Here is a 19,492-nt window from a genome sequence, read left to right as displayed (position 1 = left end):
TGTTTTGGCCGCAATTCAGTCGCTGAAAATTCACTTCACTGCCCAACTGCAAGAAGTTATAACATCAAACCAAGAAATAAAAGACGCAATTGGAGTGTTTTCAGAGAGGCTTACCTCAGCAGAAACTCGCATCAGTAAAATTGAAGACGATGTCTCTTCTCTCACAAGTAAAGAGGCTTCCCTTCATAAGAAACTTCAGGAACTCCAGCTAAAGGTGGATGACCTCGAAAATAGAAGTCGAAGATCCAATCTGAGACTCGTCGGACTACCCGAGAATACTGAACAAGGAGAAATTACAATATTCTTGCAAACATGGTTAATGGATGTTTTGGGACGGGACGCGCTCCCATCCCCACCTATCATTGAACGAGCACACAGGCTACAAGGCCGAAACACTCCAACTGGCCCACCTCGTGTGATCATCATGAAATTCTTGAATTATCAAGACAAGATGAGGGTGATGAGAGCGGCACGTCTGAAGGGAAAAATAACGCACAACGGATATCACGTTATGTTTTTCCCTGATCTGTCAACGGAGGTACAGAAACAGCGAAAACAATACAACCAGGTAAAACAACAACTCCGTGAAATGCACATAAACTTCGGACTGATCTTTCCAGCAAAAATGAGGATTTTCCACCATGACAACAGGCTCCTTTTCCACACACCAGCGGAGGTGGAAGATTTCATACGAAAAGTCCGGCAACAAAACGACGGATAAACTTCACGCCCACTCAGAAACGCTACCATATCAAACACGTGTAACTCTGATGAACAATTCCAAATTGGGCATACAATGGCTGCTGGTGTACAGGTATGATATAGATGGCCTTAGATATACTATGTGTGGCAGGATGAATGTTATCCCTCGGTCCAACCCACTTTCAGCCTGGCCCATTAGGGGGCGCTGGTATAAATAGTGGCCATTTGAGTGTCTCTGCATCGCTTGCCTGTGATCTCCTTTTTGGTCACCTGACTTCCTCGGTGTGGTAGAGATCGTTTGTGGGTTACTCCTCTGAAGTCTCCATCGTGGCTGGTCGTAGCTATAGAAGCCTCCTCTGAGCTATTCTGCTTACGTTCTGTGACCCGGCTTACTTGGTACGTAATCAACTTTTGTCACGCTCTCTGCCTTCTATTGTTCTTTTATAGTAATTATTTATTATGTTTCGCAGGAAGTGTGGGCCGTAGTTTTGCGCCAAGCTACACGAACTGAAGTGCTGCTGTTTTGCCTTGCTGTGCTTTTATCGTCTGTTCCCGTTGTGAGATTTCTTTCCCTGCTGCTGTCAGCTTTTACAGTGGACGTCGGCATGGACAACGGCCATATGCATGCCGGTTATCGGAGTCAGCTGGCGTGCATATTGATTGACTGTTAACTTGTCGTTGTGTGACGGCAAGTTGGAGCAGTACGGCGATTCCGTTTGCTCCAGATTTTAGCGTTTTATCCAGATTGTATGTTGCTTTATTGCTTTTGATTTGTAGTTTGGATTTTTGTTACACCACTGGTGGGAGGCCCTTTTTCTAGCTGTAGATCACCAGTGTGGTCCTGCAGTTGGGTTATCCCCCGGTGCTACACATTAGTTTGTTGTAATATATTAAAATTTTCTTTGTTTCTTTTTATTCAGATGCGGAGTGCCGACGTGGAGGAGACTAGGGTGCCTTGGTGGTGGGATCCCTTGAGTGTACACACCTGCCTTGTCTAGTTTATTAGTGTGAGTGTGTGTGATAGTGTGTTGCACTTGTGTTTTGGGTGTGTTTTCTTTCTTTAGTTTGTGTGTGGCATCCCTGCCCCTCCACTGGTAAGCCTCAGCTCTGAATACCTTTTTAAGCATATTTGTACTTGAATATTTATGATTGTGCTTTTATATGGTGTTTTAAATAATTATTAATAAATTGTGAATTTGTTGATCATTGAACCTCGTCTCTGGACTGAGTATAGCGAACCTAAGTGCCTTTCTGGTGATTTAGTGTTACTTTCAGTATTCTCTGGGTGAAATTCCCAGGGTGGCGTTGTCTTTTTAAAACTGCAAAGAGTATTTACTTTATATCCCATCCTCGTCTCGCCACAAACTTGGCGTTGTTGTCGACAGGATATACTCTTTAACACAGAGACGTGTGTTCTTTTTTTTTTTTTTGTCTGGTGTAACGTAAACTGTTTTTTTAATTTTATTTTGTACAGAATAAAGGCAAAGCAGCAGCTACTTTGGTGTGGGGTTTCACAGCTGTGTTACAGAGATGGAGGAAGAGTTACAGGAACTCAGGGACTTGATCGCGCAGCTGAAAGCAGACAATGAGAGGCTGCGCCAGGAGAGGGCTGTTGGGTCAGGTACTAGTGCTACACCTTCTACTTCAACTGCATCATCTGTGAACCCCCCAACGGCTGGTGTCTCTGTAGCAGAGAGACTAGTTTTTGTGCCCCGTGACAGAAAATGCCCTATGTTTAGAGGAAAATCAGGTATAGGGTTGAATGAATGGTTGGAGGAAATAGAAGGTTGTGCTAGAGCACGTCATTTGTCTTTGGCTGATAAAGCATTTTTCCTGTTTGACCACCTAGAAGGAGAAGCACGTGAGGAGATCAAATATCGCTCTAGTGCAGAGAGGACTGATCCTGCTAAGATAATTACTATATTGCAAGAACTTTATGGCTGTTCAGACTCCTATGTAGCATTGCAGGAAGCTTTCTTCTCCAGAAAACAGCAGGAAAGTGAGACACTGCAAGAGTTTTCCCTCGCTCTCTTGGGTCTTATGGAAAAAGTTAAATCGAGTGCCCCCAATGGCATGCCCAATGCTGATGTTTTATTAAGAGATCAATTTGTTGAACAGGTTTTAGATAGTACCTTGCGGCGGGAGTTAAAGCAGCTAGTAAGGAGGCAGCCAACACTGACATTGCTGGAGATTAGAGGGGAAGCTATTAGGTGGGAACGTGAAGGGTTGCCTAGTGGCGTTAGGCATAGAATCAATTCTGTCCCTTCTGTTTATGGCATTCAGTATGGGGTCCATAGCGGTCCTTCAGGAATAGCCCAGTCTACCCATTTGTCTGAGATGAGCGAGATGAAGGAATTGTTAAAGTGCCAGCAGGAGCAACTTAATCAGCTCACTCAGAGCATTGCTCGATTGCAGGGCCCCCATCGAATGCCTCGCTCAGGACGGGGCGATTCCATTATATGCCGTCGTTGTCAGCAACCTGGACATTTTGCTCGGGAATGTGATGGGGAACGCGTTCCTCGTTCCCGGCCTCTTTCGCAGGCCCCTCTGCATAATCGCAGGCACTCTCCTTTAAATACGGCTTCGGAAAACTAGCACCCTCCGTATTGCTGAGCCACAGTTCGGGTGGGGTGTCTATTGGCTCAAGGGTTGCTTCTAATGGTCCAGAGGCAGTCTCCAAATTAATTTCATCCTGTCCTCATATAGATGTGGACATGGGCGGTATAAAAGTACCTTGTTTGGTTGATACGGGGTCCATGGTCTCCACCATTACTGAAAGTTTTTTCCGCCAGCATTTTGAGTCCTGGGGTCAAGAGCGTCTCCAAGCTTGTCATTGGTTGCAGCTTAAAGCGGCTAATGGGTTGTCCATTCCTTACCTTGGCTATATCGAGCTAAGTGTAGAGCTCGGTGACAAGTTTCTTCCACAGTGTGGCGTGTTGATCGTTAAAGATCCTCCAGGTGCAGGACCTTCCACGGTTCCGGGTGTATTGGGGATGAATGTCATTCGGAAGTGTTACCACGAGCTTTTTGGGCAACACGGTGAAGCATTGTTTAGTTTGGGCTTTGTCACAGAGGCCCCTAAACCCCTTGTGCAGGCGCTGCAAGAGTGCCATGACGTTAGTATAAGAGCCCCACTGGATTTGTCTGGCCATGTGAGGGTGAGGGGTAAGCGAGCATGTTGCATTCCGGGTGGCGTAATGAAAGTAGTGGCCGCCACCTGTTCGGAGCAATATTCAGGTGCCACCGTGTTATTTGAACCTAATGATGTTAACTTGCCTGCTGGACTTTTAGCATCCCCTGCATTGGTTCGAGTGGTTAGAGGTACTGCATACATACCAGTTGTTAATGTAGGGACCACGGCGGTCTTGCTTCACCCCAGGACCGTTATAGGGACCCTGGAAGATGTTCATGTGGTCAGTTTGCCCGCTGGTGTGACAGAAATACCCCCTAACGTAGCCACAATGGCATCTCACACCGCCACCCCTACTGTGCAGGATCAGATGGAAGGGATTGATTTGTCTAAACTGTCAGCAGAGGAACAGGGACAGGTGATGTCTCTCCTTAAGAAATACAGCTCTGTCTTTTCTGCTCATGATACTGATTTGGGTTGCACTAACTTGATCTCCCATGACATTCCACTCTTAGACGATATCCCCGTGCGGCAGCGTTACAGGCGCATCCCCCCTTCAGAGTACGAGGTTGTGAAAGAGCATATTAACCAGTTGTTAGGGGCCAAGGTGATTAGAGAGAGTAGCAGCCCCTATGCTTCTCCCATTGTGCTCGTTAAGAAGAAGGATGGCAGCCCGCGCATGTGTGTTGATTATCGGCAATTGAACAACAAGACAAGGAAAGATGCATTCCCCCTGCCGCGCATTGAAGAATCTTTAGATGCGCTGACTGGTGCCCGTTGGTTTTCCACCATGGATTTAGCAAGTGGCTATAATCAAGTCCCAGTTACAGAAGAGGATAGGCCTAAGACTGCCTTTTGTACCCCTTTCGGCCTATTTGAGTGGAACCGAATGCCATTTGGGCTCTGTAATGCCCCTAGCACCTTCCAGAGACTAATGCAACGCCTTTTCGGTGATCAACAGTGCCAGTCTCTGCTTCTCTATCTTGATGACATTGTAATCTTTTCATCAACAGTATCGCAACATCTGGAGCGGCTGGATGTGGTGCTAGGTCGGCTTCAGCAGGAAGGTTTAAAAGCAAAGCTTGCCAAATGTGCCTTTTTCCAGCGGGAGGTTCGCTACTTAGGCCATGTCATCTCCGATCAAGGTGTTTCCACGGACCCTAGCAAGGTGGAAGTGGTGGCTAACTGGCAGCCCCCTAAGACTGTCTCAGAACTATGCTACTTTCTTGGGTTTGCCAGCTATTATCGCCGTTTTGTAGAGGGTTTTGCCAAGTTGGCGGCACCTCTGCATAGACTGGTGGCAGAGTGGGGAGGCAGAAAATCAAAGAAGAAGTCAGAGCATGGTGTAGCGGAGAACTGGACTGCAGAGTGTGCTCAAAGTTTTGAGGCATTAAAGACTAAGCTGACGACAGCACCAGTGCTGGCTTATGCAGATTTCTCTTTGCCTTTTATTTTAGAAGTGGATGCCAGCCATGCCGGCCTAGGGGCAGTGCTTTCCCAGGAGCAGGGAGGTAAGGTGAGGCCAATAGCCTATGCCAGTCGGGGTTTGAGGCCCCCTGAGCGCAATATGCTAAATTATAGCTCAATGAAGCTGGAGTTTTTGGCACTTAAGTGGGCCATGACTGAGAAATTTAGAGAGTACTTGTTGGGCCATAAGTGTATTGTTTACACCGACAACAATCCTCTTAGTCGCTTGCCTTCTGCTAAACTTGGGGCTACTGAACAGCGCTGGGCAGCTCAGCTCGCTTCGTTTGACTTTGACTTAAAGTACAGGCTAGGAAGGAGTAATAAGAATGCAGACGCTTTATCTCGCCAGCATCCACCTGATCCTCAGGAGATTAAAGCCATGGTCCCTGGTACAGCCTTGCCTGGACCTCTTCAACAAGCCTTGCGGCTGGGACCAGCTGAGGTATCACAAGCTGCCATTACAGTTTTGCCCCATCTCACTACTCCTGATCTTCATACCCTCCAACAGGTCGACCCAGTGATAAAAGAGATCTTGGTGTTCTGGAGACGGAAGCAGCAACCCAGCTTTGAGGAGCGGCAGCAGCTTGCTCCACCTGCTCTGGTGCTGCTACGACAATGGGATCGTCTGATTGAAAGGGAAGGAGTTCTGTATCGTCAGGTTCACCGCCCTGACGGTGCCGAGGTGGTACTTCAGCTTTTGCTGCCTAGTGCACTGATTGAGCAGGTGTTGACTCATGTTCATCAGGACCATGGCCATCAAGGGGTGGAAAGGACCCTAGCGCTTCTCCGCTCACGGTGCTACTGGCCAGGTATGTTTGCTGAGGTAGCTCGTTGGTGTCAGAGATGTGAACGTTGCCAAATTGCAAAAGACACCCAACCAGCAGCTCAAAGTTTCATGGGACATCTGTTGGCTTCTCGACCAAATGAAATCTTGGCCATTGATTACACCTTGCTCGAACCTTCCCGGAATGGGCTGGAGAACGTTTTGGTGATGACTGATGTTTTCAGCAAGTATACATTGGCTGTCCCCACTCGTGACCAATGTGCTGCTACAGTGGCCCAGGTTCTCGTGACTGAGTGGTTTTCGAAGTTTGGTGTACCAGCGCGTATCCATTCCGATCAGGGTCGTAACTTTGAAAGCTCCCTGATCCAGCAGCTCTGCAGGTTTTATGGTATCGAGAAGTCCCACACCACTCCTTATCATCCGGCTGGAAATGGTCAGTGTGAACGTTTTAATAGGACTTTGCACAATTTGTTGCGGACCCTGCCAGTATCCAGAAAAAGAGACTGGAATGTATGTTTGCCCCAGTTACTCTACTGTTATAATACCACTCCCCATCAGGCTACTGGGGAAACCCCATTCTTATTGATGTTTGGGCAAGAACCCAGGTTGCCAGTGGACTTTCTGTTGGGCAGAGTACCGGACCCCATCAGTGGAGATGTGCACGAGTGGATTCAGGAGCATCAAGCCCGGCTACAGGTTGTACATGAAGGAGCCAAGGAACGATTGCAATTGGCTGCCGACCGCAGAAAGAGGCACCACGATAAAAAGGTGAAAGAGGCACCATTGAACGACGGCCAGTTGGTGTTCCTGCGCGATTTGAGTGGAAGAGGGAGATGTAAAATCCAAGATCGATGGAAACCCGTGGTATATAGAATCCTGAAGGCACCTAAAGGAGGTGGGCCAGTATATACCATTGCACCTGCAGATGATCCCAGCAGTGTGAAGCATGTTCATCGTACCTTGTTGAAGGCTGTGGTAACGGCAGCTACACCATCAGAAGGGCCTGCTCCAAGCAGTAGCCCACATGGCCCAGAAAGATCCTCCCCAGAACCAGGACATGACTCATCAAGTGACAGTGACCTGTTATTCCTGAGCATAGGAGCTCAAGTAAATGTTTCACCATCTTACAGCCCAGTGGCAGTGATTCAAAGTAGTCCTGAGTTGTTGCTCCCACCAGAAGACCGAACTTTCGATGTCCCAGCCACTTCTACGGTTACTCCGAGTGTAGCACCAGTTCCATCTAGCTCTCTTCCTGCTCCCTCTACGAGTTCTGATACAAGAAATGTGGTGGTGCGAAAAACAACCCGGTCCACAGCTGGCCAGCATTCAAACATCCATCGTCTCCCAAGACCAACAGGGGAGGTGGCACAAGGGGCTGCTAACTCTATTTCTGAGCCTAGGGTACATGCTGTCTCTGCATTTTTTAGGCCTTGGGACTAATCTGGGTGTCTTTGTAATTCATCGTCGGGGCGACGATGCAAGAAGGAGGGGTAGAATGTGGCAGGATGAATGTTATCCCTCGGTCCAACCCACTTTCAGCCTGGCCCATTAGGGGGCGCTGGTATAAATAGTGGCCATTTGAGTGTCTCTGCATCGCTTGCCTGTGATCTCCTTTTTGGTCACCTGACTTCCTCGGTGTGGTAGAGATCGTTTGTGGGTTACTCCTCTGAAGTCTCCATCGCGGCTGGTCGTAGCTATAGAAGCCTCCTCTGAGCTATTCTGCTTACGTTCTATGACACGGCTTACTTGGTACGTAATCAACTTTTGTCACGCTCTCTGCCTTCTATTGTTCTTTTATAGTAATTATTTATTATGTTTCGCAGGAAGTGTGGGCCGTAGTTTTGCGCCAAGCTACACGAACTGAAGTGCTGCTGTTTTGCCTTGCTGTGCTTTTATCGTCTGTTCCCGTTGTGAGATTTCTTTCCCTGTTGCTGTCAGCTTTTACATTGCATATTGATTGACTGTTAACTTGTCGTTGTGTGACGGCAAGTTGGAGCAGTACGGCGATTCCGTTTGCTCCAGATTTTAGCGTTTTATCCAGATTGTATGTTGCTTTATTGCTTTTGATTTGTAGTTTGGATTTTTGTTACACCACTGGTGGGAGGCCCTTTTTCTAGCTGTAGATCACCAGTGTGGTCCTGCAGTTGGGTTATCCCCCGGTGCTACACATTAGTTTGTTGTAATATATTAACATTTTCTTTGTTTCTTTTTATTCAGATGCGGAGTGCCGACGTGGAGGAGACTAGGGTGCCTTGGTGGTGGGATCCCTTGAGTGTACACACCTGCCTTGTTTAGTTTATTAGTGTGAGTGTGTGTGATAGTGTGCTGCACTTGTGTTTTGGGTGTGTTTTCTTTCTTTAGTTTGTGTGTGGCATCCCTGCCCCTCCACTGGTAAGCCTCAGCTCTGAATACCTTTTTAAGCATATTTGTACTTGAATATTTATGATTGTGCTTTTATATGGTGTTTTAAATAATTATTAATAAATTGTGAATTTGTTGATCATTGAACCTCGTCTCTGGACTGAGTATAGCGAACCTAAGTGCCTTTCTGGTGATTTAGTGTTACTTTCAGTATTCTCTGGGTGAAATTCCCAGGGTGGCGTTGTCTTTTTAAAACTGCAAAGAGTATTTACTTTATATCCCATCCTCGTCTCGCCACATATGTTTAAATGTTTTCATTCATTTACATTGTGTGGCCACTTCTTTAGTTAATAAGGTCGGACCTAAGTTTGAAGCTTCAATCATGAGGACGCTTCATCAGCTCCTTTACATGGATCTGATGCATACCCAAGCCGCAATGACTTTGGGGGGGAAAGTTTTGAGACCTACACCCACGGGAGGTCTCTGGGTTGTTTTTTCTTTTTTTTGCTGTTGTTTTTTTGTTTATAAGAGATTGTTTTTAAAGTATAGTGCTCTTGAAATAAGAATTTGTGAGCTTCGACAAGAGAGACGAGATGTAGTCAAACCCAGGTCACTAAGGGCACAAACTGTATGAGTAGTTATTCAAATATTGAACTAATTTCCTGGAATGTAAGAGGCCTTAGGAAATATATTAAACTGAAAAGAGTAATGGATAGAATAAAACAATATCACCCAAAGATAGTTTTTATTCAAGAAACACACTTACTCGCGAGTGAAACTGACCGGATATGGAGGAGATGGCCAGGTCAGGTTTTCTCTAGCCACTTCTCAACATATGCTAGAGGAGTGGCAACACTCATTCATAAATCAGTGCCCATGTGTATTAAAAAAACCATCTTGGACCCTGCAGGGAGATTCATTATTCTACAATGCTCCGTACTCAACCAAGATTTAATATTAGTTAATGTATATGGCCCCAATATTGACGACCCCAGCTTTTATAATAATCTATTCCTCTCTATTGCAGCCCTCCACGGTGAGATAATTATTGGGGGGGACTTTAATTGTACCCTAGAGCCTAGGCTTGATAGATCATCAGGTTTAGACTCCTCCCACCCAAAATCTAGACAAGCCATACAATACTTTATGTCTGAATTGAATCTTAAAGATATATGGAGATTAAGAAATCCAACAGGGAGAGAATACTCTTGCTACTCAGCCAGTCATAATAGCCGCAGTCGCATAGATTATTTTCTGATTTCAAACTTTCTTATTTCCAGAATTAACAGCTGTTCATATAAAAGTGTGCTTATATCTGACCACTCATTAACTAGGCTTAACTTTTCAGTTACAACAGCTTTTAGACGTAACCCTATTTGGCGTTTAAAACCACACTGGCTGCACAATCAAAATTTTTTGGAATATGTAGGTAAAAATATTGATGACTATTTTTACTTTAATAAATCCGAAACCACAGCCTCAGTAAGATGGGAAGCCTTTAAGGTGTTTATTCGTGGGCAGATGATAAGCTACACCAAAAGCAAAGCAAATAAAAATTATACTGAGATGTTGGACCTCGAAGATCAAATAAAAGAAATGGAACTTGAGATAAACCTGAATGACTCTAAAGAAAACCAACAAAAACTTTTAAGATTAAAAGCAAAATATGATAAATTAACTACTGAGAAAGCCTCAGCAGGACTATTTAGACTGAGACAGACCTACTATGATCAGGGGGAGAAGGCAGGAAAACTTTTAGCATGGTGCATAAAAACGAACAAACAATAAATGAAATTAGAACTGCAGACGAAAACACCACAGATCCTCATAGAATAAATGAACTCTTTGAACTCTATTACTCACAACTATATACCTCAACAGGAGATACGACTCGAGAATCACTAGAATCCTTCTTTGACTCAATAAATACCCCTTCACTCCTTGAAGAAGCTCGATGTGAATTAGACTCTCAGTTATCTATGAATGAACTGTCGATCGCAATTGATAAATTAAAAATGGGAAAAACTCCCGGCCCAGATGGAATTCCACTAGACCTTTTCAAAATATTTAAAGACAAATTAATATCCCCTTTGTACGACATGCTGGTGGAAAGTTATGATCTAAAAGAGCTTTCCCCTTCCTTGCGTAATGCACTCATAACGGTATTCCCTAAGCCTGGGAAACCGCCTACAAAATGTGAATCTTATAGACCAATCTCATTAATAAACTCTGATGCCAAGATAATAAGCAAAGTACTGGCAAACAGACTTGAACGGTACCTTCATCTTCTCGTTGATACTGACCAGAATGGTTTTGTAAAAGGCCGACAAACGCAGCATGGTATCCGCAGAGTACTGAATGTACTATACTCAAACTCAGAACAACTAGACATGGCTTTGCTTTCCTTAGACGCAGAAAAAGCTTTTGATAGGATCGAACATAACTATCTCTATAAGGCACTGTCTCAATTCGGCTTTGGCAGTTACTTCATGACCTGGGTCAAAATATTATATAATAAACCTATAGCCTCAGTTAGAACTAACAACATCATATCTAGACCATTCTATCTAGGTAGAGGTACACGTCAAGGCTGTCCCCTTTCGCCTCTGCTCTTCGTCCTAGCAATAGAACCATTGGCTATTGTGATAAGGAACAATCAAAATATCTCTGGTATTAGAACAAATAATATTGAGTCAAAAATTGGATTATTCGCGGATGATATTATCTTAATGCTATCTAAGCTAAAGAGCTCAATTCCCCAGCTACTTAAAACAATTAACTCCTTTGGCAAGATCTTCGGTTATAAAATTAATGAATCCAAATCGGCCATCCTCTTCTTTAATCATTCTGAAAGAACTAAACCACCTATTCAAACAATGTTCCAAATTGCCAGAGACAGTCTTACCTATCTAGGTATAAAAATCACTCCAAAAATTAACGATTTGGTACAAGCAAATTACTCTCCTATTATCAACTCTGTTGTTGACTTAATCAATCGATGGTCTATGTTGCCAATCTCATTGATTGGACAAGTAAATATTCTCAAAATGAACGTCCTTCCAAAATTTCTATATCTCTTCCAAGTCATTCCTCTCAGCCCTCCAGATGACTTCTTCACAAAGGCAAAAACAATATTCATTAAATTCATTTGGAATAACAGACGAGCCAGACTGCGTCTTTCGTTACTATATCTTCCGTATGATAGGGGAGGTCTTTGTGTTCCAAACCTCAAATGGTACTACTGGGCTGCCCAGCTCTCCGCGGCCTCATGCTGGTTTTCAACAACAACCCTACCCTGGGTAAATTTACCCCCTTACCACTCAGCATGTACTTGTACTCTGCAAAGTATAAAGATCTGATGAAAGATACATCAAACCTCTTTGTTAAAAATACCATTCGTGTGTGGTTCGACGCACTCAAATTTAAAAATGAAATGCCAGCACTATCCCAATTCTCATCTATCTGGGGCAATAGGGCCTTTAAACCCGGTTGGAAAGATTTGGGCTTTAAAATGTGGGCCGACAGAGGCCTGTGTAAAGTTGCAGACCTATTTGACAAGGATACCTTACTACACTCAACAAAAATATAAACGCAACACCTTTGTTACTGCTCCCATTCCCCATGGGATGGACGTAGAGACCTAAAATTCATTCCAGATACACAATATAACCATCCCTCCCAAACAGTGGTCACAAATCAGTCCAAATGTGTGGTAGTGGGCACATCTGCCATATTGAGATAATCCATCCCACCTCACAGGTGTGCCACATCAGGATGCTGATCTGACATCATGAGTAGTGCACTGTGATGTAGCATAACTTAAGCAGCAAGGAAGGTGATAAGTAAATAGCATTAGCAGACAATTGAAGTTCTTTTTAAGCATACTTTATTGCTAGCATCTCCCTTTTACCATAAAACAATCAATCAGGCATGCAAAAATCCCACTGGCTTTATACAAGACTTTGCCCACACCTGACCTCGTTAGTCCCTACCATTGAACAAAATAGGTCAAACCAAATAATACAATTCTAAACAAAGAACAGGAATAAAGTCATGCATGAAACTGACAAACTCATTTACTCAACTAAATGGTTTGTAAAGTAAAACACTGCATACAATATAACTCAAAAGGCTACTTTAAAGAAAACAAACAATACTATACAAAATGAAAACCCTCCATTTGGTTACACCCAGTGATCCAATCATTGACCTCATGACCCTATATAAACAGGAAGTAGTGGGCGGCCCTTCCCATACACCCGTCTCACATACAGGACCTGAATGCACAACATGGACACCATGGTAAGTATAACCAAAGCAACATAAAGAAACATAATTTACTAGACATGTGCCTGTAAACAGAAGAAAATTCAGATGATCTGATGGTTAGTAGTGTTTGCTTTAAAACACATGCATGGATGTAAAGAATGTAACTACTGCTACCACAAACAAAACCCGGGATATTGTGTGTTAAGAGAAGTTACACCAGCACTGTCTAAATTAAAGCATTATGGCTGACTGTAAAATAACAGAACACAGAATAACAATATACGCAAGTGACAAATGGCAAATGAATTCTGTCCTAGCCACTTTGTCACATGCACAGGTGTACCTCAGACTGCCCACAACAAAAGGCCACCCTGGAATGTGCAGTTTTGGTTCACAGCAAAATGCCACAGATGCCACAAGCAATGAGGGAGCGTGCAATTGGCATGCTGACAGCAGGAATGTCAACCAGATCTGTCGCCCGTGCATTGAATGTTCATTTCTCAATCATAAGCCGTCTCCACAGGCGTTTCAGAGAATATGGCAGCACATCCAACCGGCCTCACAACCGCAGACCTCGTGTAACCACACCAGCCCAGGACCTCCACATCCAGCAGGTTCACCTCCAAGATCGTCTGAGACCAGCCACCCAGACAGCTGCTGGAACAATTGGTTTGCACAACCAAACAATTTCTGCAAAAACTGTCAGAAACCGTCTCAGGGACGCTCAACTGCATGCCCGTCGTCCTCATCGGGGTCTTGACCTGACTCCAGCTCGTCGCCGTAACAGACTTGTGTGGGCAAATGCTCACATTCGATGGCGTCTGGCACGTTGGAGAGGTGTGCGCTTCACGGATGAATCATGGTTCACATTGTTCAGGGCAGATGGCAGCTGAGAATGTCCCAGTTCTTGCATGGCCAGCATACTCACCGGACATGTCACCCATTGAGCATGTTCGGGATGTGCTTGACCGGCGTATACGACAGCGTGTACCAGTTCCCACGAATATCCAACAACCTCGCACAGCCATTGAAGTGGAGTGGACCAACATTCCACAGGCCACAACTGACAATCTGATAGACTCCATGCGACGATGTGTTGCACTGCATGAGGCAAATGGTGGTCACACCAGATACTGACCGGTTCTGGGTCCCCAGACCCCCAATAGCGCAAAAAACTGCACATTCCAGGGTGGCCTTTTGTTGTGGGCAGTCTGAGGTACACCTGTGCACTACTCATGATGTCAGATCAGCATCCTGATGAGGTGGGATGGATTATCTCAATATAGCAGATGTGCCCACTACCACACATTTGGACTGATTTGTGACCACTGTTTGGGAGGGATGGTTATATTGTGTATCTGGAATGAATTTTAGGTCTCTACGTCCATCCCATGGGGAATGGGAGCAGTAACAAAGGTGTTGCGTTTATATTTTTGTTGAGTGTAAGTTCCAGAGAGACATTCGGGACTGCAACCTCCTCTGCTTCACCGAGACTTGGCTGAGCCCAGCGATACCAGACCACGCCGTGCAGCCGGCGGGGTTCTTTTCGGTTTACCGCATGGACAGGACAATGGAGTCGGGGAAGAAAAGAGGTGGTGGAGTGTGTTTGATGGTGAACAACAGATGGTGCAACAGCACAAACATCTCCCCACTCACACGCTCTTGCTCGCCCAATCTGGAACTTTTGATCGTTAAGTGTCGCCCTTTCTATCTCCCTCGGGAATTCACTGCGGTCGTTGCCTGCACTGTTTACATTCCGCCCCACGCGGACTCGGACACTGCCTTATGTGAGCTACATGAGGCTCTCACACATCAACAAACACTTCACCAAGCTGCCGCACTCATTGTTATGGAAGATTTTAACAGAGTGAATCTCAAACGGACATTTCACAACCTTCACCAGCACATCAACTGCCCCACCCGGGGCACGAGGACATTAGACCACTGCTACACCCCGTTCAAGAACTGTTACAAGGCTCAGCCCCTGCCGGCATTTGGAAAATAGGACCATGCCGCCATCCTCCTCATGCCTGCTTACAAACAAAGGCTAAAGCAGCAACCACCAATCAGGAGGGAGGTCGCTCGCTGGACGGACCAATCGGTGGCCGCGCTGCAGGACGCACTGGATGACGCAGACTGTGACATGTTTCGGCGCAGCTCTGATGACATCAACATGTTTACGGAAGCGGTTGTGGGATTTATCGGGAAACTAGCGGACGACACAGCAGAAAGAACTATCATCCGAACGTTTCCCAACCAGAAGCCGTGGGTGGATAAAAACATCCGCGACGCTCTGAGATCACGCACCGCTGCCTACAATGAAGGGCTCGTTTCCGGTAATATGGACCTATACAAGGCTGCGTCTTACAACGTGCGCAGCGCGGTCAGAAAGGCCAAGTGGAGATACGGGGAAAACTAGAGTCACAGCTCATAGTGCGACTCCAGGAGCCTGTCGAAAGGACTGCGGACAATAACGGACTATAAACGACCAGCTTCTTCAATGATGAATCCCGACTCTTCACTGGATGATGAGCTGAACAAGTTTTACGCTCGCTTCGACGCCGCAGCAATTAAAACAACAAACGGCGCTGCACGTGCTCTGAGTGCACCAGTGAAGACAATGCATTCATCATCACAGAGCATGCCGTGAGGAACACCTTCAGGAGGGTGAACACCAGGAAGGCAGCAGGACCAGATGCAATCCCTGGCCGGGTCCTTAGAGCCTGCGCTGATCAACTAGCACCGGTGTTCACGGAGATCTTCAACCTCTCCCTGGCCCAAGCTGTGGTTCCCACGTGCTTCAAACGGTCCATTATTGTCCCTGTTCCAAAGAAACAACAGCCTGCTTGCCACAATGACTACCGTCCAGTAGCACTGACTTCAATTGTGATGAAGTGTTTTGAAAGGCTGATGAGAGATCACATCACTTCTTCACTTCCTGCTACCATCGACTCACTTCAGTTTGCTTACCGGACTAATCGTTCCACAGACGATGCCATATCTCACCTGCTCCACACATCCCTGAGTCACCTGGACACTGGCAGAGGGAATTATGTTAGGATGCTGTTCGTGGACTACAGTTCAGCATTCAACACAATAATTCCCTCTAAGCACCAAGTTGAAGGATCTAGGACTCAGCTCATCACTGTGTCAGTGGATCCTCAACTTCATCACAGACAGACCCCAATCAGTGAGGGTGGGAAAACAAGTCTCCCCCTCCATCTCACTCAGCACTGGAGTGCCTCAGGGCTGTGTTTTAAGCCCCCTGCTGTACTCACTGTACACTTATGACTGTGTGGCCACATCAGACACCACCTCCATTGTCAAGTTTGCTGACGACACTGCTGTTGTGGGCCTGATCTCCGACAACATCGAGACGGCCTACCTGGAGGAGATTAGGAACCTGGAGACCTGGTGCCAGGAAAATAACCTCCTCCTAAACATCAGCAAGACTAAGGAGCTGATCGTGGACTTCACTACAAAGCAGGCGAGGAATTACAAACCCCTCATCATCAGTGGCACGCCAGTGGAGAGAGTGGACAGTTTCCGATACCTGGGTGTCCACATCACTCAGGACCTGTCATGGTCCTGCCACATCAACACCCTGGTTAAGAAAGCCCGTCAGCGTCTCTTCTTCCTCAGAAGACTTAGAGACTTCCATCTGCCACTGAAGGTGCTCAAGAACTTCTACTCCTGCACCATCGAGAGCGTCCTGACGGCAAACATCTGCACCTGGTTTGGGAACAGCACCAAGCAGGACAGACGAGATCTGCAAAGGGTGGTGCGCTCGGCAGAACGCATCATTCAATCAAAGCTCCCTGACCTGCTGTCCATCTACACCAAGCGGTGCAAAACCAAAGGTAGGAAGATTATGATGGACCTCTCCCATCCCAACAATGGACTCTTCTCACTGTTGAGGTCTGGGAAGCGCTTCCGCTCCCTTAAGCCCAAAACAGAGAGAATGAGGAGGAGCTTCTTCCCCCAGGCTATTCGAGCCCTGAACCAGGTGTAGGACTGGACTCTCCCACACACGTCACTATAAGACTGGACTCTCCCACACACATTACATCACCACACGCACTCTGGTTTTTCTTCATGCACACTTCCTATAATTTATAATCTTTCTGCTATTTGCACATTTTTTTACTGTAAATTTCTAAGTTAAATCTGTAAATTTTGTATAACCTGTAAATTGTAAGTACTGTAAAACTACTGTCATTTAATGGTCGGGCATTGCACAGCTACAAGCATTTCACCTCATGTCATACTGTGTATGGTTGTGTGTGTGACAAATAAAATTTGAATTTGAATTTGAGCTCATTTCCTGTGTTGATGTCTTCTGTTTGGACTTCTGATGGACACAGAGATGGATTGGAGAGTGGCCTGAGGCAGGTAGACTCAGGTAGGCCACGTCCTGCTTCCACAGCAGTGCCAAGATGAGCCATACCAGACTCTTTGAGGACAGAGATGGCAGGAGAAATGCATCAAATGCACAGGTATTGAGCACAGAGATTATTGATTCCCCTAATCTAATAGGCTGATGAAGGTTTCCATTTTTAGGTTTTAATAATAACCTTCACTCTTTTGGCCCCAAAAGATTCATCTGCATGGAGCAATTCGGCACATGAAGAGAGGTAAGAAGTCCTCTTCCTTTTTTTGGGTGGAACAGCTAGGCCCCTCCAGTTCTCAACTGCATCTTCATCAGCCTGGGGAATGTTTGTGGCAGCATCAGATCCCACAAACGGATGAGCATCCATTCTTATTTTGTCTTCTGCACTATGAGTCGTCATGGATCCTGAATTGGCATCTGTGACTTTCAGTGATCCCACTGTTGCCTCATCTTTGACCTTTTCTTTTACAGAACAAATCTGCATATTTCCCTCAATGAAAGAAAGATGACGAGCAATGAAGCGATCGACTCAAACAGGCAAGTTTTCATGTTTGAAAAGGCCATGTTTTATGTTTTTGAACTCAGCTTCAACAGTGGCTGAACTTGCTGTGATGCTGGTGCTTTGGAAGAGAGGGACCATTATTCCTGTCCAGAGTGGCAAGTAACTTGCCAGTCTTATTATATGAGGAATGATCTCAGGGAGAAAGTGAATATTATCTCTATCCCTGTTTGCTGCAGCAGGTGACCTGCTCTCCTCACATATTTCTGTTACCCACTGTCGTAGGTCAGTCTGGATCTCATCAACTGAATCCACTCTCTCACTTTCCTCTGTCTGTTCATCTGGAATGATGATGGAGTCTTGAGCAATTTGGGCTTTCAAGTATTTCTTGCACCTTTCTGAAGGAAGAGGGGCTCCAGAACTGTCATCACCTTCTGCCTCACTGAGGGCCACAACAGTGATAGCATGTAGGAGCTGTTTTGCATGGTCCAAGCATTGAGGCTGAAGAAGTTTTGCTAATGACCTGACAAAGAAATCTTTAACACGATGTGTTTTCTTCTTCAGGCAGTCCCACTGGCATATCATCTTGATGCAGTGCGCAACATCAACCCTGATAAAACAAGGGGGGAGTTTGGCAGACTGGGTTCCAAGAAGGACATGAAAGCATTCATTAAGGTATGACTTCAGATCAGGATGAGGAGTGAAAGCCTTGACCAGAGCTCCCAGAATTGCCAGAGAAAAGTCACTCACAGCTTCCTTTGGCACAGGTGCACCTGCACAAATCCATTCTGTCAACCAGTTTGCGATGGCATTAACATCATGTTTCTCTGACAGCATTTGCACCACTGGGACACTGGGGCAATTGTTTTCTGTTAGAATGCCAAATCTGGAAGATATGGCCAGATTTGCCATTTGGTCTCAGCAGTCTTTTCACAACGGTTGCATCAAAACACAGTTGGGGGAGATTTTTTTGACAATGTCTTGTAAACATGCATCTGAGTTTGACTCCAGTAGTGACAGAAAAACCTGTCCAGTCCAATATCTCGGATGCTACCACTGTGAGGAACACTATATTTTAACAATTGCAGAGATGCAATGGGGTCTTTATCTCCTAATTCCAAGTCTTTTGTCTTATTTGGGTTTTCGCAAAGTGGCCAAATTTGTAAGGTGGCTTGGCTCAGGATCTCCAACATCCATCAGATCTGCTGCCCTCGCTGACCTCCATACAGCTGGTTCCATTCTGCCCTCACACAGCTCTTCAGCGATCTGTTCACGCAGGTTTCCAGACATGAACCGCTTGGAGTAGCCAGCAGGGAGAGATCTGTATTTCTCATGAAACACTGGAGCACCATTGGACTATTAATTGCTGGCTGTCTGTCACATGACATTTCTAACTGGCCATGACACTCCTTACAGTCGCCTCTAATGTCCAGATAATTATTGGTGACAGCTGGATGGAACTTTGCTCTTCGGAACACAAGTGTACATGCATTTTTGGTTTTGGAATGGTTAAAAAGCTATGTAGGGAATAGGCAACAATATGTACAAATAAATGAATATAAATCTAATTTGATGGATATAGCTTGTGGAGTACCTCAAGGTTCAGTATTGGGTCCAAAAATGTTTATTATGTACTTAAATGATATCTGCAGAGTATCGGAGATTTTAAAGTTTGTAATATTTGCAGATGACACAAATATACTGTGTTCAGGTGTGGAGTTGCCACAGGTTTTGGAAATGATCACACAGGAATTAACGATATTAAAGAAGTGGTTTGATATGAATAAATTATCATTGAATCTAGATAAAACCAAATTTATGTTGTTTGGAAACCCAAAGAAAAACATCGAAGTAGAAATATGTGTTGACAATGTATATTTAGAAAGAGTA

General features: G+C 45.3%; 4 long non-coding RNA genes across 4 annotated transcripts; all 4 read left to right on the top strand.

Moving 5' to 3' along the window:
* Positions 1–843: 843 nt before the first annotated feature.
* On the top strand, positions 844–1,913 carry LOC309707035. Its single transcript, XR_014276882.1, has 2 exons — positions 844–1,098; positions 1,623–1,913. It is a non-coding gene; the product is annotated as an uncharacterized lncRNA (long non-coding RNA).
* Positions 1,914–7,322: 5,409 nt separating this feature from the next.
* On the top strand, positions 7,323–8,591 carry LOC309707040. Its single transcript, XR_014276887.1, has 2 exons — positions 7,323–7,832; positions 8,301–8,591. It is a non-coding gene; the product is annotated as an uncharacterized lncRNA (long non-coding RNA).
* Positions 8,592–12,264: 3,673 nt separating this feature from the next.
* On the top strand, positions 12,265–17,333 carry LOC309707043. Its single transcript, XR_014276890.1, has 3 exons — positions 12,265–12,746; positions 17,078–17,209; positions 17,311–17,333. It is a non-coding gene; the product is annotated as an uncharacterized lncRNA (long non-coding RNA).
* Positions 17,334–17,957: 624 nt separating this feature from the next.
* Positions 17,958–19,448, top strand: LOC309707042. Its single transcript, XR_014276889.1, has 3 exons — positions 17,958–18,069; positions 18,167–18,277; positions 18,754–19,448. It is a non-coding gene; the product is annotated as an uncharacterized lncRNA (long non-coding RNA).
* Positions 19,449–19,492: the final 44 nt, after the last annotated feature.

The sequence above is a fragment of the Aulonocara stuartgranti genome, assembly GCF_965226115.1.
Source record: "Aulonocara stuartgranti genome assembly, chromosome: 5".
In the NCBI taxonomy this organism is placed as follows: domain Eukaryota; kingdom Metazoa; phylum Chordata; class Actinopteri; order Cichliformes; family Cichlidae; genus Aulonocara; species Aulonocara stuartgranti.
This window is presented reverse-complemented; position numbering and strand designations above follow the sequence as displayed.